The sequence below is a fragment of the Pteropus vampyrus genome, unplaced genomic scaffold (assembly GCF_000151845.1).
Source record: "Pteropus vampyrus isolate Shadow unplaced genomic scaffold, Pvam_2.0 Scaffold613, whole genome shotgun sequence".
NCBI classification, from domain to species: Eukaryota; Metazoa; Chordata; class Mammalia; order Chiroptera; family Pteropodidae; genus Pteropus; species Pteropus vampyrus.
Window position 1 is genome coordinate 202,217 of NW_011889394.1, and position 6,830 is coordinate 209,046.

Here is a 6,830-nt window from a genome sequence, read left to right on the forward strand (position 1 = left end):
CTAGTCAAGGAAATACAAAGATTCAAATTGTTACTTGAATCATATATCTAGTTATGTTTCTATTATTCATTTGCCTATCAAGGGAGTAAAGGAAATCAGGTTTGGTTAATATATTTCTTAAAAGAAAAAAGAACTTGGGTTAAAGGACTAATCTCTTCTTGGAATCCAAGGGCCCTATTCTGGCCTATAACCATTTCTGCCTTATAATGGGCCAAGGAGAATGTTGAGTTTCAATGATCCATATCAATAGCCAGAGGACCTGAGTCACCAGTTTTAAGATAAATTATCTAAGTTTGAAGGAAAAGGTCTTTCTCCAAAGGAGGAAAGAAAAGACTAGGTTTACTAAAAAGATTAAGAATTTTGAAAGTAATGGCCCATGTCACCATGACATTCAACTTATGTTTGTCCTTAAAGCTAAAGTGAGTCCCTGTGGAGATGCAATGGCATGGACTTTGAGCAGCTTCATCAGTTGTGGTCAGCAATGAAGACTGGAGGATGGTTCCTCTGAATAAAATTTGCTGAGGTCCTTCTGTTCTCTTCTTCCCTATTGGAGGAAGTAGCCTACTGAAGGAATGATACTTGGTGCCAGCTCTGGGATTTATTCCATGTGTTGGTGACAGGGCGGGTGGTGGTTTTGGTGACTCAGACCTTGGATATGCACAGGAATGCCTTTGGTCCCAGGAGGCCACAGCGACATGGACACCAGGCCAATGCATCAGCCTCTGCTAAAACCCAGTAGCTCCTTGATAGCAAATGGTACAGCTATTTTCAGCAACATCGAGGGTTACTAAGGTCCTCAGTAGTGAAATCTGTAGTGTTCTCCTGCTCTCCTCATCTCCCTTGGAGATCCCTCTTGGCACCAAGTTATGCTGGCCTGAGGGAGGGATTGAGGCAACTAAACACTCTCATGGACCCAGACTCTTCCATTTCACTATCCTCATACTGTTTGCCTTACTCTTCAGTCTTGCTAACTCTTGGTCACAAAATGGCTATTGTCTCTCCAAGAACCACAGCTATAGCCAAAGGAGAGAGAAGAAAACAAAGCAAAAGAACTCTTTTTACATATTTCTCTCCTAATATAATAAAATTAACTTTCTCCAGAAGTCAATACAGACTTTCCTTTATACATCTTCAGTCATTTGATTATGCCACATAGCTGACCAAGTTATAAAAACTGACAATTGATTATCTCCCATTTTCAGCATCTATCCTCAGTGTTTGAAAAATATTTCCAAAGAGAAGAGAGTATTATTAATTATATGATTTGAGTTTTTAAATTTAACTAGGAAACGACACAAGTGTTTTTCATATTAAGAGACACTAGCTCCATTCTGGGACATCTTTGTACCTACCTACATTTCCATCTCAAGGAAATTCTGACTACAGACAATAAAACTTCAAATGCAAGTTATGATGTGTAAGAGCTAAGTCATGCCTAAGCAAAGAGGGAACACTGGGTCTTCAGGGGAAATCCTTCTTAGAAAAATCTCAACTACCCTGAAAATAAACATGTTCTTCTGTATCGAAACTACTACAGTGTGAAAAACAATATATGTTAAGTCTACCTGTGAAATAAGGAATTAGTTATGTAGTCTAAGTGGGTTCCTAGCATAGAATAAAATGTTTCTCACTTGGAAATGGTTTCAATGTGGTGCAAGCTGCTGATGTTTGTTTGTTTTTTGGTTTTATAATTCAAATGCATAATAATAAGCTTCTGATTGCAGAGGCATGCACTTCGAAGGCTGCTATCTCAGCTATAGTATCAGCTTCATGACTAGATAAAGAACCTAGCTGCTCACTCCTGAAGTTTCCTTTGTATTAAAGACTTGTAGTTGACTTAGATAACTGACCATGGCTTCTTTTTCCCTTCTCATGCATTAATTCCCACTCTTTTTGTTGCAGGATTTTCAAAGAGAGAGCCAGGAAATTGAGGCTATAAGCAGGAAGCAGTGTTGATTGATGCCAGCACCAATTTAGTGGATTCTTATCCAAAGGCTGAGCCCAGATTGTGACATACCAGGCAGTTTTATACAGTCTTGTCATTCCTACACAGCTACAGATATAAGGAAGAACATTAACTGATTGTCAAGCCATGAGAAAACTGATGTTAGCTGGAGAGTCCTTGAGATGCAGGGCAATCAGGAACGAACTAGTTCCACCAGGAAATGGCTAGGCGGGGTTGGCTGCCATAATTTCAATTCATAGTTATTAAGGTTCCTCCATGTCTTTGAATGACAAGATAACTCATTTATTTTTGATTCCAAATAATATTGTTTGGACATATCACAGTTTATCCATTCACCCATCGAAGGAATTCTGGCTATCTTCCAAGTTTTGGCCATTATAAATAAAGTTGCAACAAATGTGAAAGTGCAGATTCTTGTGTGGACATTAAGAGAGGGAAAAAAGCATCTGGAAAAACAAAGGAAAGGGCTTGCAGAAATGATGGACTCAGGCGGTCATAGATCAACAGCATCCTATAAATCTCTGAATAGCCTTCTGGAAACTCTTGTAGCATCTATAAGACAAATGACCTGAAGATTAAATACGACCAGTGGTCTGTCTGGAAATTAATTCCCCCTTGCAGCCACACACCCAAATCTCTTTATCCCCATCCTGAGTCATGAGGTGCATGTAAATACTCAGACAAAGGAAGCATGTGCCCCTTGTATGGACACTGCAAAGATATATAAACTATAAGAAATTTAACCAAGAGGAGGTCGTGCTCTGGTTCTGTTACGCCCCACATGCTCTGCAGGCTAATACATTTTCCTTCCTTTAACAAAGTTGTCTGAGCATCCGAATTCCTCTGTCGGGAGTCGCTTCCTACAACAGATTTCTGGTACATTGTCTAGGAAGCATGAAGGAACGGCACCCACATTTGGCGGATTTCGGGTACCTAACTGGGGAAACACTGAGCCGCCCTGTAGACACACCCACTGAGTGATGGCCAGTCCAAAGTTTCTCCCAACTTATCCCCGAACTTTCCATGTGCCGCGATTGTTGTTTGTTGTGGGAAGCATGGGGGAGGGGTAAACAGGGTAGTCTACTTCCCTAGCCAAGTGGTCAAGAACTCGAAGAAAGAGTTATTAAGGAGATTATGGAGTTAAACTCACCCCACAGAAAATCCAAATCCTTTGTGAGATAAATTGGCCCTCTTTCGGTATTGGATAGCTGGTTGAAGGAGCTTTTGATAAGGAAATCATTGAGGGGGAGGGGTCTCTCAAGTCATTAAAGGTCAACCTGGCCACCCAGACCAATTCCCTTATATTGATTCTTGGGGGGCGATAAATCACACCCGAACCCCTTGGTTGAGAGACTGCCTAGAGGAGAACTGTAGTGTCCTTCTAGCCTGAGCCTTGGGACCCTCCAAGGTCAGTTGGAAAAAAAAAAAAAAAAAGAAACCTGTGTTTCCAGCACTAGGCCACCAGGCTCCATTCTGCTAGGTTCCCAGGAGCCTATGGTCCAATTGATAATCAGGGGGACAACCTATTGACTTTATAGTTGACACCAGAGCCGAACACTCAGTTGTAACTTGGCCTGTGGGTTTTCTTTCTCAAAAACATGCTACCATTATAGGAACAACAGTGGGGCAAGTTAGTCGCCCCTTCCTGCAGCCTCACCAGTGCAACCTAGTAGGACGAAAAGTCGTCCATAAATTCCTATACCTACTGCACTGCCCTGTGGCACTAATAGAATGAAATCTTTCAGGAAAACTACAGGCTTAAATTACCTTGATAAACATGACCGAACCATGAAGCCAGAAAGTAGGGAGAATGGGAGCCCCTACTCCGGGAATCTATATAATAAAGGCCTTTGAGAAAAATCAAATGGGCACTTACTAATGCCCCCAGACTAAAACTCCCAGACTTAACCAAATCTTTCTTTCTGTATGTACACAAGTGCATGGGTGTCGCACTAGGGGTCTTAACTCAAATGCTAGGATCTTGGCCTCATCCTGTGGTTTATCTCTCCAAATGACTTGACTCTGTCACTCAGGACTGGCCACCCTGCTTGAGAGCACTTGCAGCTACGGCCCTCCTTGTGTCAGAGGCCAACAAACTGGCTACCCTTTAGGCCTGGCCATCCAGACCACAATTCCACTGAAGTCATAGATGAAATGTTTTCCAATTGACCTAACTTGACAGACTAGACCCAACACACTAGACTAGACTGCACTTTCTACTTGTAGCAGCTGTGGGCCCAGACCTGTGCGGACGTCCTTGTCCCCAGTCCCCCTTCCACCAGCACCGCGCCACAGGGCACACGTACAATCCTCTCGGGGCGGGTAACATGCTTTCAGATTCAGACACAGTTAGGATTGCATTCCCTGGTATCTTAGGGGTTAAGGTTCAATGCTTTTGCCCAGGGTGCCAGGTTCAAGTCACAGTAAGAGAACAATATTTTTCCACCTTCCTCACCAGCAGCATGAGCACTTCCCAGCTTGTGCCCCACAGGGAAAGAAGGCAGGAACCGCAGCCCCACAGCCCTGCTGTCAGTGAAATACAGCGACAACGAGGACCCATGGGGAACTTTTCTCCTTCCAAACTAAAAATAGGAGGGGAATCAAAGAGTTTGGCCTGTGAACGGTTCACTAAACTGTTTCAGAAAGCAACACCAGACAGAGGAAATCGGACTCTCAGACCGCTTTGTTAGAGGAAGGAGAATTTATTAGCCGGAAGATCACATGGGGCTTAACAGCACCAGAGAACGAGCTCTCCTTGGTTAGATTTCTTACAATTTATATAACTCTGCAGTGTCCATGCAAGGGGCACGCACGATTCCTTTGTCTGAAGTTTTACGTGCACCCCGTGACTCAGGATGGGGAGGGGGAGTTGTGGGTGGGGGACTACAAGCGGAATTTCCAGAACACTGGTCTTAACTACTTACAGGTCCTTTGTCTTGTAGAACCTGGGACCTTGGCATTATCAGCACCAGATGTTGCAAGAGTTTTCAGAAGGCCTTTTAGAGATTTATAGGATGTGGTTAATCTATAACCGGCTGAGTTCGTCATTTCTACAAGCCCTTTCCTTTGCACTTTTCAGATGCTTCCTCTCCTCTCTTAAAACTACAATACTATGCTCCAATTAGATCTTTTTTGCAAGAAATGATGAAATAGGAAGAAGTCCCCTATGTAGAAACTTCTATGTTCCTTTACCAAGACCCAGACTTACTAGGTGGTCCACTAATAGGAACGTCTTCCCAGAGATCTCGGTAATCAGGATTTTTTCCCCCTTCCACCTCAGATTCTGAGGAGGAAACGAGTTTTCTCGTGACCCCATCTATTTCATCACACCCTGAGGAAACTAGATATGCACCCTCACAGAAATTACAAATACTGATGATGGGGAAATAAGAGTATGTGAATGACTTCTGATCTATATTGGTTTCCGTTATATGTAATGTGGAGGTTCAGTTAAGAATTCTAATTATGATGGAAAGGAAAATATGTTTTTGGTAAAAGAAGGTATAAAGTATTTAGATTTATTTTGAAGGGAATCGAAGAAAAGGTGTTTGTCTTAAAGTTGGTTATTTCTGAATGAGTGAGAAAAGGCAAATTGAAGGAATGAGAAAAGTGATAGAAGGTATGTGAAGAGGAAACTTTTCTGAGAGGAAAGTTTATGTGATTAAGCTAAACGAAATTGGAAATTTAAATGCCAAAAGTAAGCTAATGCAAAATTATAGTTGTGTTTTAATGTTTCTTAGACTATTGGTCTGCTACTGATGTTATGGAAAAGTTTTCTGAGTAGAAAACAAGGATTCTGTACTTCATCAAAAAATGTCTGTACCTTTTGTTGCCTTAACCAGTTTTCTCAGGCTTTTAGAGAATATACTAATATGGCCCGAAGTCTGAGGGCCAAACACTCCTGGCTATACGTTTTATAACTCGAGCTGTGCCCAGTATTTAAAAGGAAGCTTCAAAAGTTGGGGCCTAAACCACAACCCTGCGGGTTGCCTTGGTGCCAGAGGTCTTTAAGGTGTCCAATAACTGGGACAAGGCAGAGAAGGAATTAGAGTACAAAATGGTGTAAATTTTAGCTGCCATCATACAGGGACCATCTCAAGGTGACCCTAGGCAACAAAAACCTTGCAGGCCTGGAGAGCCTCGATCTTGGTCGGTCATAATTGGCACCATCAGGACTAGTGCATAATCAATGTGCAAACTGCAGAGGGAAGGACACTGGAAGAGCAAGTGTCCATGCATCCCTGGGAAGCCAGGGAGGGGTGGACCTCATAAGCCCTCACCCAAAATAGCAAGCCTCTCATGAAGGGGCTGCTCTCTCCTCCAACGGAGGCCCAAGTGCTTGCCAGCTTCAGTCCTAGAGAAATACACCACGATCACAACAGTGGAATCTCAGGTTAACCTTGACATGGTCGGAAGGAAAAACTGAATATTTACTAGATACTAGAGTTTCCCACTCTGTCCTGACCCATCCTATGGGCCCCTCTCCAATGCTAACTACGCAGTGACAGGAATAAATAGTCAGCCTAATGTAATTTGCTCTTTCCATTTTGAGCTCTGTACTAACAATGAAGTTCTCTGCACATATCAGCACCAGGGTCCAGTGTGGAAAGTGCCTCGTCTGAAAAACTGGGACACATCCAAAAAGGGGAGCACCTCCTTTGCTCATCATACAAAGCATGTTTGTGGGGAACCTAAGCTAAACCATAGTAGACAATCCACTTCTATGTCAGGGTTTCCTATTAGCAGAGCAACTATTTCTCCACAATCTGTTGAAATTCAGCCCTCAATGCAAACAGAAAGGTCCCCACCAAGCTTCGCTATGCTCTCCAACTGCTGTCAAATTACAAGGAATCAACAGCTGGGT